At 48.4% G+C, this 15,072-nt stretch overlaps 1 protein-coding gene across 1 annotated transcript in view; it reads left to right on the top strand.

The window, feature by feature from the left end:
* The first annotated feature begins 8,983 nt into the window (after window positions 1-8,983).
* The window catches only part of kbtbd12 (kelch repeat and BTB (POZ) domain containing 12), a 31,231-nt gene continuing 25,142 nt past the window's right edge, over window positions 8,984-15,072 (top strand). The window contains exon 1 of the mRNA XM_067999076.1: window positions 8,984-9,229. The gene's annotated coding sequence lies outside the window, so the exon portion shown is untranslated. The remainder of the gene's footprint in view (window positions 9,230-15,072) is intronic.

Below are 15,072 nucleotides of genomic sequence, written 5' to 3'. Positions count from 1 at the left end.
ACAGAACGGACTATTGCAAAGAAGCATACCGACAACTGGACAACCAGGAACACTACAGACGGTTACCCACAGATCCGACCAAAGAACACACCCACCAGCTCAACAAACTGATCAAGGCCTTCGATCCAGACCTTCAAAACATCCTACGCACTCTCATCCCACGTACTCCCCGCGTGGGAGACTTCTACTCCCTCCCAAAGATACACAAAGCCAACACACCCGGACGTCCTATCGTATCAGGCAACGGAACCCTGTGTGAGAACCTCTCTGGATACATCGAGGGCATCCTGAAACCCATCGTACAGGGAACCCCCAGCTTCTGTCGCGACACTACAGACTTCCTACAAAAACTCAGTACCCACGGACCAGTTGAACCAGGAACACTTCTCACCACGATGGACGTCTCGGCACTATACACCAGTATCCCCCACGATGACGGCATCGCTGCGACAGCATCAATACTCAACACCAACAACAGCCAATCTCCGGACGCCATCCTACAACTCATCCGCTTCATCCTGGATCACAATGTCTTCACCTTCGATAACCAGTTCTTTACCCAAACACACGGAACAGCCATGGGGACCAAATTCGCACCCCAATACGCCAACATTTTCATGCACAAGTTCGAGCAGGACTTCTTCACTGCACAAGACCTCCAACCAACACTATACACCAGATACATCGACGACATTTTCTTTCTATGGACCCACGGCAAGGAATCACTAAAGAGACTACACGATAACATCAACAAGTTCCATCCCACCATCAAGCTCACCATGGACTACTCCTCAGAATCAGTTTCTTTCTTGGACACACGAATCTCCATCAAAGACGGGCACCTCAGCACCTCACTCTACCGCAAGCCCACGGACAACCTCACGATGCTCCACTTTTCCAGCTTCCACCCTAACCACGTCAAAGAGGCCATCCCCTATGGACAGGCCCTGCGAATACACAGGGTCTGCTCAGACGAGGAGGAACGCGATGGACACCTACAGACGCTGAAAGACGCCCTAGTAAGAACGGGATATGACGCTCGACTCATCGATCGACAGTTCCGACGGGCCACTGCAAAAAATCTCATAGACCTCCTCAGGAGACTAACACGGGACGCAACCAACAGAGTACCCTTTGTCGTCCAGTACTTCCCCGGAGCGGAGAAACTACGCCATGTTCTCCGCAGCCTTCAACATGTCATCAATGAGGACAAACACCTCGCTATGGCCATCCCCACACCTCCACTACTCGCCTTTAAACAGCCACCCAACCTCAAACAGACCATCGTTCGCAGCAAATTACCTAGCTTTCAAGAGAACAGCGTCCACGACACCACACAACCCTGCCACGGTAACCTCTGCAAGACACGCCAGATCATCGACACAGATACCACCATCACACGAGAGGACACCACCCACCAGGTGCATGGTTCATACTCCTGTGACTTGGCCAACGTTGTCTACCTCATACGTTGCAGGAAAGGATGCCCCAGAGCATGGTACATTGGCGAGACCATGCAGACGCTGCGACAACGGATGAACGGACACCGCGCAACAATCGCCAAACAGGAGGGTTCCCTCCCAGTCGGGGAACACTTCAGCAGTCATGGACATTCATCCACCGACCTTCGGGTAAGCGTACTCCAAGGCGGCCTTCGAGACACACGACAACGCAAAATCGTCGAGCAGAAATTGATAGCCAAGTTCCGCACCCATGAGGACGGCCTCAACCGGGATCTTGGGTTCATGTCACGCTACACGTTACCCCACCAGCGAACAAATGTTATCTGTTTTTAATATAACGGGTCAGTTGCTATCTTTTCTATGTTTCTACCTCTCTATCTCTGTTTTTTTTTGTTTGTTGTTTTTTTTTGGTGATTTGTATATTCTGTGAGACCTGGCAGGTAACACCTGTCTGTCTGCACACTGATTGCCTTGGCAACGGGCAGTTGAAAAAACTGTCTGTACTCACCAAGCATTGTTCTGTGAATTATAAATGCGATTTCATTTCGAGGATTTCATTTTCACATCGTTCACCTGACGAAGGAGGAAGCCTCCGAAAGCTTGTGAATTTAAAATAAAATTGCTGGACTATAACTCGGTGTTGTAAAATTGTTTACAATTGTCAACCCCAGTCCATCACCGGCATCTCCACATCATTTATAAATAGAGGCACAGAGTACAAAAGTAAGGAAGTTATGATGAACCTTTTATAAAACACTGGTTTGGCCACAACTGGAGTATTGTGTCCAATACTGGGCACTGCACTTTAGGAAGGATGTGAAGGCCTTAGAGAGGGTGCAGAAAAGATTTATTAGAATGGTTCCAGGGATGAGGGACTTCAGTTACATGGATAGACTGGAGAAGCTGGGGTTGTTCTCCTTAGAGCAGAGAAGGTTGAGAGGAGATTTGGTAGAGGTGTACAAAATCATGAGGGGTCTGGACAGAGTAGATGGGGAGAAATTCTTCCCATTGGCGGAAGGGTTGAGAACCAGAAACACAGATTTAAGGTGATTGGCAAAAAAAACAAAGGGGACATGAGGCAAAACTTTTTTACGCAGCTAGTGGATCTGGAATGCACTGTCTGAAACGGTGGTGGAGGCAGATTCAATCGTGGCTTTCAAAAGGGAATTGGATAAGTACTTGAAAGGAAAACATTTGCAGGGCTATGGGGAAAGGGCGGGGGAGTGGGACTAACTGGATTGCTCTTGCAGAGAGCCGGCACGGGCTTGACAGACCGAATGGCCTCCTTCTGTGCTGTAACCTTTCTATGATTCTAACCTTAGTCAGCATAAGAAGTGATAGTATCAAACTAAAAGAAAGGGCTTATACAAATGCAAAGAACTGTAGAGATCCTACGGATTGGGAGAGATACAAAGAGCAGCAAAGGGATACAAAGAAAGTGGTAAGAGCTGCAAAAGGAAATATATCACTGTTCCTTCATCGTCGCTGGGTCAAAATCCTGGAACTCCCTTCCTAACAGCACTGTGGGAGAACCTTCACCACACGGACTGCAGCGGTTCAAGAAGGCAGCTCACAACCACCTTCTCAAGGGCAATTAGGGATGGGCAATAAATGCTGGCCTCGCCAACGACGCCCAAATCCCATGAACGAATAAAAAAAAAGGGAAATACAAGAAAAAACGTGCGAGGAATTTCAAGGACCACATTAAAGGTTTTTAGAAATATGTTAAGAGAAAGAGGGTGGCTAAGGGCAATGTGGGCCCCTTAAAGACAGATGCAGGTGATATTGTAATTGGAAATAAAGAATTGGCAGACTAGCTAAATAATTACTTTGTATTGGTCTTCATAGTAGAGGATGAGGCTAAAATACCTGAGATACGAGGAAAACTAAAAATGTATCAAGGGGAGGAACCTACTAGATTTAATATAAGCTAAAAAATTGTTATGGAGAAAATAATGAGACTGAAGATAGACAAATCTCCAGGACCTGATGGCTTTCGCCCCAGGGTATCAAGTAGTTGAGGAAATTGTAGATGCTTTAGCCATGATCTTCCAAAATTCTCATGATTCAGGAATTTTTTTTTTCCAAATTTACCAAATTAGGCCCCCCTTTTATAAGAAGGGGGGTGTGGGGTGTGCTTAAAAAACTAAAAACCAAACAAACCAAAACCAAGTTTTCAAATTAAAATTTTATTATCCTCGCCCATGATGCACTCCAGCCCCTGCGGTGCCCACCGGTCGCGGAAAGCCTCAAGCGTACCGGCAGACACCGCGTGCTCCATCTCCAGGGCCACCCGGGCGCGGAGCAACCCGCGAAAGAGAGGCAGACAGGCCGAGCGACCGCCCCCACAGGCCGCGAGCAACCTGGACCTGTGGATAGCCACCTTGGACAGGCCCAGGAGCAGGCCCACGAGGACGTCCACCGACCTGCCCGCCCCCCTCCTCACCGGGCAGCCAAAGATTAGGTGCGTGGGACTGAAATGCAGCCAGAACTTGAGGAGCAGCCCCTCCAAATAATGGAACAGGGGCTGCAGTCTCGCACACCCAGTGTACATGTGGAACACGGACTCCTCCAGGCCGCAGAAATTGCAAACGGCCTGGGTGTCCGTGAAATGGCGTAACCGCCGGTTGCACGCGACTGCTCCGTGCACCACCCTCCACCCCAGATCCCCAAAGTAACATGGAAGGACCCCTGCATTGAGAGCCTCCCACTGGGGACCCCCGTCTCCGCCGGACGGCAGGATGGCACGCCAGGGCGTGTCCGGGCGAGAGACGAGGGCGAGGAATTGGATAGTGTGCAGGAGCAGCCCGTACAGGAAATCCCTCCGCACGGTGTGAAACGGCACGGAAGGAATTTCCGAGAGACGGCTCAAGTTGTGAGGCACAGCCCTCCGAGGGAGGTTCCGGGGTTTGGCGCCGAGGAGGAATTCCGTCCGAACGGGGGTCAGGTCGGACGGGATGGCTCCGCACACTTGAGCCGCCTCCACACCCCGAGTGGAGTCAGGGCCGAGCGCCGATTTCAACGCCTGGATGGCGGCGGCCACGTCCCCGGATGATTCAGGAATTGGATTGAAAAATTGCCAATGTCACTCCATTATATAAGGGTGGGAGAGATAAACCAGGAAATTATAGACCTGTTAGTCTAACGTTTGTTGTGGGGAAGTTACTAGAATCTGTTATTAGGGACAAAGTGACTGAGCATTTGGACAAATATGAACTGATCAGAGAGAGCCAGCATGGATTTGTAAAGGGTAAGTCATGTCCAACAAACCTAGTTGAATTTTTTGATACGGTCACTAACGTGGTAGATATGGGAGTGTCTATAGATGTTATTTATCTGGACTTCCAGAAGGCATTCAACAAGGTTCCGCGCAAGAGACTGTTAGTAAAAATGGATGCACATGGAATTGGAGGCAACCTTTTGATGTAGGTAGCGAATTGGTTAGGAGATAGAAGGCAGAGAGTATGGATAATGGGTAGGTACTTCAATTGGCAGGATGTGCCTAGTGGTGTCCCCCAGGGATCTGTACTGGGGCCTCAGCCTTTCACTATATTTATAAATAACTTGGATGAAGGAATAGAGAGCAGTATATCCAAGTTTGTTGACTACACTAAGTTAGGTGGCACAGTAAGTAGAATAGATGGGAGCAGAAACTTGCAAAGGGACATTGATCGATTAAGTGAGTGAACAAAATTGTGGCAGATGGAGTTCAATGTAGGGAAGTGTGAGGTTCTCCACTTTGGACCTATGAAAGATAGTTCAGAGTATTTTCTAAATGGTAAGAAGTTAGGAACTGTGGAGGAGCAGAGAGATTTAGGGGTCCAAGTACAGAAATCACTAAAAACTAGTGGACCGGTACAAAAAATAAATAAAAAGGCTAATGGAATGTTGGCCATCATCTCAGGGGAGCTGGAATACAAAGGGGTGGGAATAATGTCACATTTGTATAAAGCTCCGGTTAGACCCCATCTGGAGTACTGCCTTCAGTTCTGGGCACTGCACCTCAGGAACAATATATTGGCCTTGGAGGGGGTGCAGCGCAGATTCACCAGAATAATACTGGGGCTAAAAGGGTTAAATTATGAGGGAGGGTTGCATAGACTAGGCTTGTATTCCCTTTGGATTGCCAACCCTCCAGGATTGTCCTGGAGTCTCCAGGAATTGAAGATTAATCTCCAGGACACTGCTGCGAGCAACCCAAGAGAAAAATCACAGATTATAATAAAAAATTGTGTTTTTTTGCATTTTCTTTGAACACTTTCATTTATTAGTTGTAAAAATATTGGGGATGGGGAAAAAAAAGACAGTTTCACTAACAGTCAAGGTTAGTCCAATCGGGTAACAAAGAGTCCGTTCCCTTTCCAGTTAGCCGAGGGGAGGCAGTAATGCCTGGAGGATGGACTAATGGCGGGAGTGTGGGGATGGGACAGTTCAAGGCAGGAGGTCATGTGGCAAAACCTCCAGGAATACACCCAACCAGAGTTGGCAATCCTATGTTCCCTTGAGTATAGAAAATTGGACTCTGCGCGCTTTCGGGTTCGGGTCGCATTTCGTCGCCCGGATCCGACTTCTGTACGCCGCCGCGGAGTGTCTGATTAAGGTTAACGGATCCTTGACGGCGCCCCTTCGCTTCGGGAGAGGAGTGCGTCAGGGGTGCCCCATGTCCGGCCAATTATACGCCGTCTGCGTGGAGCCTTTCCTGCGCCTCTTGCGCAAGAGGTTGTCGGGACTGGCTCTGCGCGAGCCGGACGTGGAGGTCGTCCTTTCGGCTTACGCCGACGACGTGCTCCTCGTGGTCACGGATCCCCTTGACTTGCGGAGGATGCGCGAGTGCCAAGAGGTCTACTCTGCGGCGTCTTCCGCAAGGATCAACTGGGAGAAATGTTCCGGACTCCTGGTGGGTCAGTGGCGGGTGGACTCCCTGCCGGAGGAGCTCAGGCCTTTCGCCTGGAGTACCACGCACCTCCGGTACCTGGGAGTCTACCTCGGCCCTGCCGAGGAAGCCTGGCCGGCGAACTGGGAAGAGCTGGAGGCCAAGGTCGCCGCTCGCCTGGCGCGCTGGACAGGACTGCTCCGAGTGTTATCCTACAGGGGTCGAGTGCTGGTCATAAACCAGCTGGTGGCCGCCATGTTGTGGTACAGATTGGTCACTTTGACCCCACCCCCCGAGTTTGTCGCCAAGATTCAGAGGAAGTTCGTCGACTTCTTCTGGGCCAGAGGGATACACTGGGTCGCTGCCGCGGTCCTGAGTCTCCCGCTTAGGGAGGGCGGTCAGGGGCTGGTGTGCGTCCGCACCCAGGTGGCAACTTTCCGCCTTCGGACGCTGCGGCGATACCTGTACGTTGAGCGTCCTCTTAGATGGCGTGCGCTGGCGACGTATTTTTTCTGCCAGCTGCACGGCCTGAACTACGACACGCAGCTCCTGTTCATCTCGCTGGTGGGCGGCCGCATGTCTTTGCAGGAGCTGCCTGTCTTTTACCAGGATCTGCTCAGGGTCTGGAACATGGTCGCCTCCGGTCGGAGCTCTCGCCCGTCAGGGGTAGCGGCCGTCCTGCAGGAGCCGCTGCTCGGGAATCCGTTCCTCCGCGATATCGGCTTCGGCCACTCGCGGCTGTCGGTGCGGAGGGCCGTGGCCAGTCGGGTGACCAGAGTCAGGGACGTCCTGGATGGCGGTGGGTCGGGTTGGTTGGAGCCGTGGGCGCTCGCCGCACGGATGTCCTCGTGGCGTGCCGGGGACGCGGCCATCGCCATCCGGGCGTTGAAATCGGCGCTCGGCCCTGACTCCACTCGGGATGTGGAGGCGGCTCAGGCGTGCGGAGCCATCCCGTCCGACCTGACCCCCGTTCGGACGGAGTTCCTCCTCGGCGCCAAACCCCGGAACCTCCCTCGGGGGGCCGCGCCTCACAACTTGAGTCGTCTCTCGGAAATTCCCTCCGTGCCGTTTCACACCGCGCGGAGGGATTTCCTGTACGGGCTGCTCCTGCACACCATCCACTTCCTCGCCCTCGTCTCTCGGCCGGACACGCCCTGGCGTGCCAGCCTGCCGTCCGGCGGAGACGGGGGTCCCCATTGGGAGGCTCTCTATACAGGGGTCCTCCCGTGTTACTTTGGGGATCTGGGGTGGAGGGTGGCGCACGGAGCAGTCGCGTGCAACCGGCGGTTACGCCATTTCACGGACACCCAGGCCGCTTGTGATTTCTGCGGCCTGGAGGAGTCCGTGTTCCATCTGTACACTGGGTGTGCGAGACTGCAGCCCCTGTTCCATTATTTGAAGGGGCTGCTCCTCAAGTTCTGGCTGCACTTCAGTCCCACGCTCCTGATCTTTGGCCGCCCGGTGAGGAGGGGGGGCGGGCAGGTCGGTGGACGTTCTCGTGGGCCTGCTCCTGGGCCTGTCCAAGGTGGCCATCCACAGGTCTAGGATGATCGTGGTCCGTGGGGGCGGTCGCTCGGCCTGTCTGCCTCTCTTCCGCGGAATGCTCCGCGCCCGGGTGGCCCTGGAGATGGAGCACGCGGTGTCTGCCGGTACGCTCGAGGCTTTCCGCGACCGGTGGGCACCGCAGGGGCTGGAGTGCATCCTGGACGAGGATAATAAAATTTTAATTTGAACACTTGGTTTTGGTTTATTTGGTTTTTAGTATTTAAGCACACCCCACACCCCCCCTTCTTATAAAAGGGGGGCCTAATTTAAAAAAAAAATCCAGGCACCAATTAACAAGGAGGGAGGGAGAAGGAGAAAAAGAGCACCAACCAGTGGGAGGAAGAGGTGGTCGGTGCAGTGAGGTAAAAAAAAAGTATAGAAAATTAGACATCTCTAATTGAGATGGTTAAGATGATTGAAGTAGTTGTTAGGGTAGATAGAGAGAAACTATTTCCTCTGGTGGGGGGGGGGGGTCCAGAACAAGGGGGCATAACCTTAAAATTAGAGCTAGGCCATTCAGGGGTGAGGTCAGGAAGTATTTCTTCACACAAAGGGTGGTGGAAATCTGGAACTTTCTCCCCCAAAAAGCTGTTGAGGCCAGGGGTCAATTGAAAATTTCAAAACTGAGATTGATAGATTTTTGTTAGGCAAGGGGATTAAGGGTTACAGAACCAAGGTGGATAAATGGAGTTAAGATACAGATCAGCCATGGTCTAATTGAATGGCGGAACAGGCTGGAGGGGCTGAATGGCCTCCTCCTGTTCCTAAATGTTCATTTACTTACCATATTGCCTACTATTTAGAAGAAAAAAAATGGAAACGTGGCTTTGTCTCTGTTAAAACTTCGAAATCATTAACGAACAAAATCAATAATAATAATTCTTCACACGGCTCCTCGGGCTTTGAGGTCAAACGGCGGGAATGTCGTCCGAAACTACAGCTCCCACGATGCATCACGGCAATACAGGTGATTGACAGCGGCATGAACCAATAGCAGGACAGCACACGAGAGGGACTCTCCCTGAGACCAATGAAAATGTGGGGAGGGCGGGAATAGTTAGCCTGTACCATAAAACACACAGTTGGGGGGGGGGGGGGGGGTGGGTCGAGTAGAGGTTACTAGGAGTTTAAAAAAAAAGGAAAAAACTGTTTTCAGGATTCAAAAAAAAAGTATACCTTCTAGAAAATAATTAAAAGTCTGAAGTATTTAGACAATAAATATTGTAAAGTTAGGTAGCAGCTCTCTCTCTACACAATATAAAATCTCCCTTCATACTGTAGCTGGATTGAGGGTTAGAAATTGGATTTTCCATAGTCTGGATGCCCTGAGTTGGGGATTGTGTTGGAGGTAAGTGGGCTGTTACCTAAAATAAGTTAATTACTGAAAGGGAATGTATTGCTTTTTACTGTACTTTGGAGATTTCCTCAGTAAATAAAGTTTTTACCCTCTTTCCCCCCCTCAAAACAGGTTGTCAACAGTGGTGTTGATGTCCAGGATCTATTTTTAATGCTAAGTCACTTAAGGCATGTGGTTCATGAGCAGTGGCAAACACAGACTAATGTCTAGAGTGTGGTCTCCCACTAAATAATGCAGTATTTTAGACATTAAAGGGGCTCAGGTACTGCTTTCAGAGTGGGACCAACCCAGAGCTAATAATAAATAGTTAAATTAATAGATATGGGTGTTTTGTACGGTGTGGAATCACACGAAAATCGTTCAAAGTGCTTCAGATAGTGAGTTACCTTTGAAGTGCAGTGACTTGTTGCAAGGGCAAAAGTGACAGCTAATCTGAGCCAACAACATATATCAAAGAACCAGAGGGGAGATGAGCAGAATTTTTTTTTATGCAGTGACTTGTTATGATCTGGAATGCACTGCCTGAACAGGTGGTGGAAGCAAATTCAGTACTAACTTGCAAAAGGAAATTAGATATACACTTGAAAAGGAAATATTTTCAGGGCTATGGGGAAAGAGCAGGGGGAGTGGGACTAATTGGATAGCTTTTATGATTAGGCAGAGTCAACATGGTTTTATGAAAAGAAAATCGTGTTTGACAAATTTATTAGAGTTTTTTGAGGATGTAACTAGCGGGGTAGATAAAGAGGAACCAGTGCATGTAGTATATTTGGATTTTCTAAAGGCATTCGATAAGGTGCCACATAAAAGGTTGTTACACAAGATAAGGGCTCATGGGGTTGGATAGAGGATTGGTTAAAGGACAGAAAACAGAGAGTATGGATAAACGGGTCATTTTCAGGCTGGCAGGCTGTAACTAGTGGGGTGCCACAAGGATCAGTGCTTGGGCTTCAGCTATTTACAATCTATATTAATGACTGAGATGAAGGGACCGAGTGTAATTTATTCAAGTTTGCTGACGATACAAAGCTAGGTGGGAAAGTAAGCTGTGAGGAGAACACAAAGAGCCTGCAAAGGGATATAGACAAGTTAAGTGAGTGGGCAGGAAGGTGGCAGATGGAGTATAATGTGGGGAAATGTGAGGTAGGAAGAATAGAAAGTCAGAATATTTAAATGGTGAGAAACTATTAAATGTTGCCGTTCAGAGAGACTTGGGTGTCCTCGTACAAGAAACACAAAAAGTTAGTATGCAGGTACAGCAGGCAATTAGGAAAGCAAATGGCATGTTGGCCTTTATTGCAAGGGGGTTGGAGTACAAGAGTAGGGAAGTCTTACTACAGTCGTACAGGGCTTTAGTGAGACCTCACCTGGAGTACTGCGTACAGTTTGGTCTCACGTTAGCCTAACATCAGTAGTGGGGAAAATGCTAGAGTCTATTATAAAAGATGTGATAACAGAACACTTGGAAGGCATTAATGGGATTGGACAAAGTCAGCATGGGTTTATGAAAGGGAAATCATGCTTAACAAATGTACTGGAGTTTTGAGGATATAATTAGTAGAATAGATAGGGGAGAACCAGTGGATGTGGTGTACTTGGATTTTCAGAAGGCTTTTGATAAGGTCCCACACAAGAGCTTAGTGTGCAAAATTAAAGCACATGGGATTGGGGGAAATATACTGCCATGGATTGAGAATTGGTTGACTGACAGGAAACAGAGAGTAGGAATAAACGGGTCTTTTTCCGGGTGGCAGGCAATAACTAGTGAGGTACCGCAGGGATCAGTGCTTGGGCCCCAGCTATTCACAATATATATCAGTGATGAGTAGTTGCAGACGACACAAAACTGGGGTGGAATGTGAGCTGTGAGGAGGATGGAAAGAGGTTCCAATGTGAGTTAGACATTTTGGGTGAGTGGGCAAGAACATGGCAGATGCAGTATAACGTGGATAAATGTGAGGCTATCCACTTTGGTTGTAAAAACAGAAAGGCAGATTATTATCTGAATGGTGATAGATTGGGAAAAGGGGAGGTGCAATGAGACCTGGGTGTCCTTGTACCCAGTCGCTGAAAGCGAGCATTCAGGTGCAACAAGCAGTTAGGAAGTATGTTGGCCGTCATTGCAAGAGGATTTGAGTACAAGAGCAGAGATGTTTTACTGCAGTTATACAGGGCCTTGGTGAGACCACATCTGTAGTAATGTGTGCAGTTTTGGTCTCCTTATCTGAGGAAGGATGTCCTTGCCATGGAGGGAGTGCAATGAAGGTTTACCAGACTGATTCCTGGGATGGCAGGACTGATGTATGAGGAGAGATTGGGTCGACTAGGCCCATATTCACTCGAGTTTAGAAGAATGAGAGGTGATCTCATCGAAACATATAAAATTCTAACAGGACTAGACAGACTAGATGCAGGGAGGATGTTCCTGATGGCTGGGGAGTCCAGAACCAGGGGTCACAGTCTCAGGATACGGGGTATGCCATTTAGAACCGAGATGAGGAGAAATTTCTTCACTCAGAGGGTGGTGAACCTGTGGAATTCTCTACCACAGAAGGCAGTGGAGGCCAAGTCATTAGATCTATTCAAGAAGGAGATGGATATATTTCTTAATGCTAAAGGAATATGGGGAAAAGGCAAGAACAGGGTACTGAGTTAGATGATCAGCCATGATCATTTTGAATGGTGGAGCAGGCCCGAAGGGTCGAATGGCCTACTCTTGCTCCTATTTTCTATGTTTCTATGTCTCCTTATCTAAGGAAGGATATACTTACCTTGGAGGCGGCGCAACGAAGGATCACTAGATTAATTCCTGGGATGAGGGGGTTGTCCTATAGAGAGACATTGAGTAGAATGGGCCTATACTCTCTGGAGTTTAGAAGAATGAGAGGTGATCTCATTGAAACATATAAGATTATGAGGGGGCTTGACAGGGAAGGTGCTGAGAGATTGTTTCCCCTGCCTGGAGAGTCTGGAACTAGAGGGCATAGTTGCAGGATAAGGGGTCAGCTATTTAAGACTGAGATGAGGAGGAATTTCTTCACGCAGCGGGTTGTGAATCTTTGGAATTCTCTACCCCATAGGGCTGTGGATGCTGAGTCGTTGAGTATATTCAAATGTAAGGAATCTTACACCAGGTTATAGTCCAACAATTTTATTTTAAAATCACAAGCATTCGGAGATTATCTCCTTCGTCAGGTGAGTAGTCAATGAGAGGTTCTCAAATCTTTTCCAGCTTCCACCCTAACCACGTCAAAGAGGCCATCCCCTATGGACAGGCCCCACGAGTACACAGGATCTGCTCAGACGAGGAGGCACGCGATGGACACCTACAGACGCTGAAAGACGCCCTCGTAAGAACGGGATATGACGCTCAACTTGTCGATCGACAGTTCCGACGGGCCACAGCGAAGAATCGCATAGACCTCCTCAGAAGACAAACACGGGACGCAACCAACAGAGTACCCTTCGTCGTCCAGTACTTCCCCGGAGCGGAGAAACTACGCCATATTCTCCACAGCCTTCAACATGTCATCGATGACGACGAACACCTCGCTAAGGCCATCCCCACACCTCCACTACTCGCCTTCAAACAGCCACCCAACCTCAAACAGACCATCGTTCGCAGCAAATTACCCAGCTTTCAGGAGAACAGCGTCCACGACACCACACAACCCTGCCACGGCAACCTCTGCAAGACATGCCAGATCATCGACACAGATACCACCATCACACGAGAGGACACCACCCACCAGGTACATGGTTCATACTCCTGTGACTCGGCCAACGTTGCCTACCTCATATGTTGCAGGAAAGGATGGTACATTGGCGAGACCATGCAGACACTGCAACAACGGATGAACGGACACCACGCAACAATCGCCAGACAGGAGGGTTCCCTCCCAGTCGGGGAACACTTTAGCAGTCAAGGACATTCAGACACCGATCTTCGGGTAAGCGTTCTCCAAGGCGGCCTTCGAGACACACGACAACGCAAAATCGTCGAGCAGAAATTGATAGCCAAGTTCCGCACCCATGAGGACGGCCTCAACCGGGATCTTGGGTTCATGTCATGCTACACATAACCCCACCAGCAAGGAAAAAAACGTTATCTGTTTTTAATACAACTGGAAATTCTCTCTCTTTTTCTCTCTCTCTCTCTCTCTCTGCCTTTCGGGTCTCTTTTTCTCTCTGTCTGTGTAATTTGACACATTGTGTATTCAGCATACTGGGACCTACTGTTTTCCGTGGCTAACCTGTCTGAACACCAACGACACCTTTGATTGGTGTGATGGTGTCCCAGCCTAATATAAGATATGCGATTTGAGAACCTCTCATTCACTACTCATCTGACGAAGGAGATAATCTCTGAAAGCTTGTGATTTTAAAATAAAATTGTTGGACTATAACCTGGTGTTGTAAGATTCCTTACATTTGTCCACCCCAGTCCATCACCGGCATCTCCACATCACGAGTATATTCAAGGCTGAGATAGATAGATTTTTGGACTCTAGGGGACTCGAGGGATTTTGGGAATCGGGCGGGAAAATGGAGTTGAGGTCGAAGATTAGCCATGATCTGATTGAATGGTGGAGCAGGCTCAAGGGGCCGTGTGGCCTCCTCCTGCTCCTATTTCTTATGTTTCTTGCGTTCTTTCAAAGAGCCAGCATAGTCATGATGGGCTGAATGGCCTCCTGTAAGAGTCTATGAACATCCCACAAACAGCAATGATATGAATGATCACTTAATCTGTTTTTAATGATGCTGTTTGAGAGAGGAATGTTGGTCAGGAATCTTCTTAAAATAGTGCCCTAGGATCTTTGATGTTCACCTGAACCATTGGAACAGGCAGGCAGGGCCTAGGACTCATTGTCTCATTTGATAGACGGCACCTCCAATGAAGCACTCCTCTGCTACTCTTTATATGAGGAAGTGCTTCCTGATGTCACCCCTGAACGGCCTGGCTCTAATTTTAAGGTTGTTCTGGACTCCCCTCATCAGAGGAAATAGTTTCTCTTTATTTATCCTATCAAATTCTTTGATTATCCTAAACACCTAAATTAGATCACCCTCTAATCTTCGATATTCGAGTGAATATAAGCCTAGTCTATGCAACCTGTCCTCATAATTTAATCCTTTAAGTCCTGGTGTCATTCTGGTGAATCTGAGCTGCACCCCCTCCAAGGCCAGTATATCCTTCCTGAAGTGCGGTCACCAAAACTGAATGCAGTGCTCCATATTTTGGCTTTTGGATGAAATGGAAATTAGAAAGGAGCTGAAAGCTTAGTGACTAAATAGACATAAGACATGCCATCATCTTGAGTAGATTTTAATCTTTGCTCTTTGTGTTAATTGTGTTAGAAATGACAGAGGACTGTAAATCAATACTGAAATTTTATTCTGCATTGTTCATGCTGAGATACATTTCTAAGCCAGTTCTTCACCTAATGTTTAGGTTACTTGAAACTGTCTTAGACATGGTGATCTGTGGCTGGAGGGAGCTTTTATACATTAGTAAAAGTGAGTTACAGATTGTAAAGTAATTACATACATGTATAAAGGTTACAGTCATAGGATTATCAATAAATGCGCTAAGAAATTACAGTTTAATACACAGGCACTGCTGACTGGGAACATTGGAAGTTAACATAAATAAATTACATAAAATATACAGCACAGAAACAGGCCATTCAGCCCAACAGGTCCATGCTGTTGCTTATGCTCCACACGAGCCTCCTCCCTCCCTACTTCATCTAACCCTATCGGCATTGTTTTTTCGGTGTAACCCTTTACCCTGGTTAGGAGTCTCCAAAGCAACTTACTGAGAGATTCGCATA

The sequence above is a fragment of the Heptranchias perlo genome, chromosome 17 (genome assembly GCF_035084215.1).
Source record: "Heptranchias perlo isolate sHepPer1 chromosome 17, sHepPer1.hap1, whole genome shotgun sequence".
Taxonomy (NCBI): Eukaryota; Metazoa; Chordata; class Chondrichthyes; order Hexanchiformes; family Hexanchidae; genus Heptranchias; species Heptranchias perlo.
This window is presented reverse-complemented; position numbering and strand designations above follow the sequence as displayed.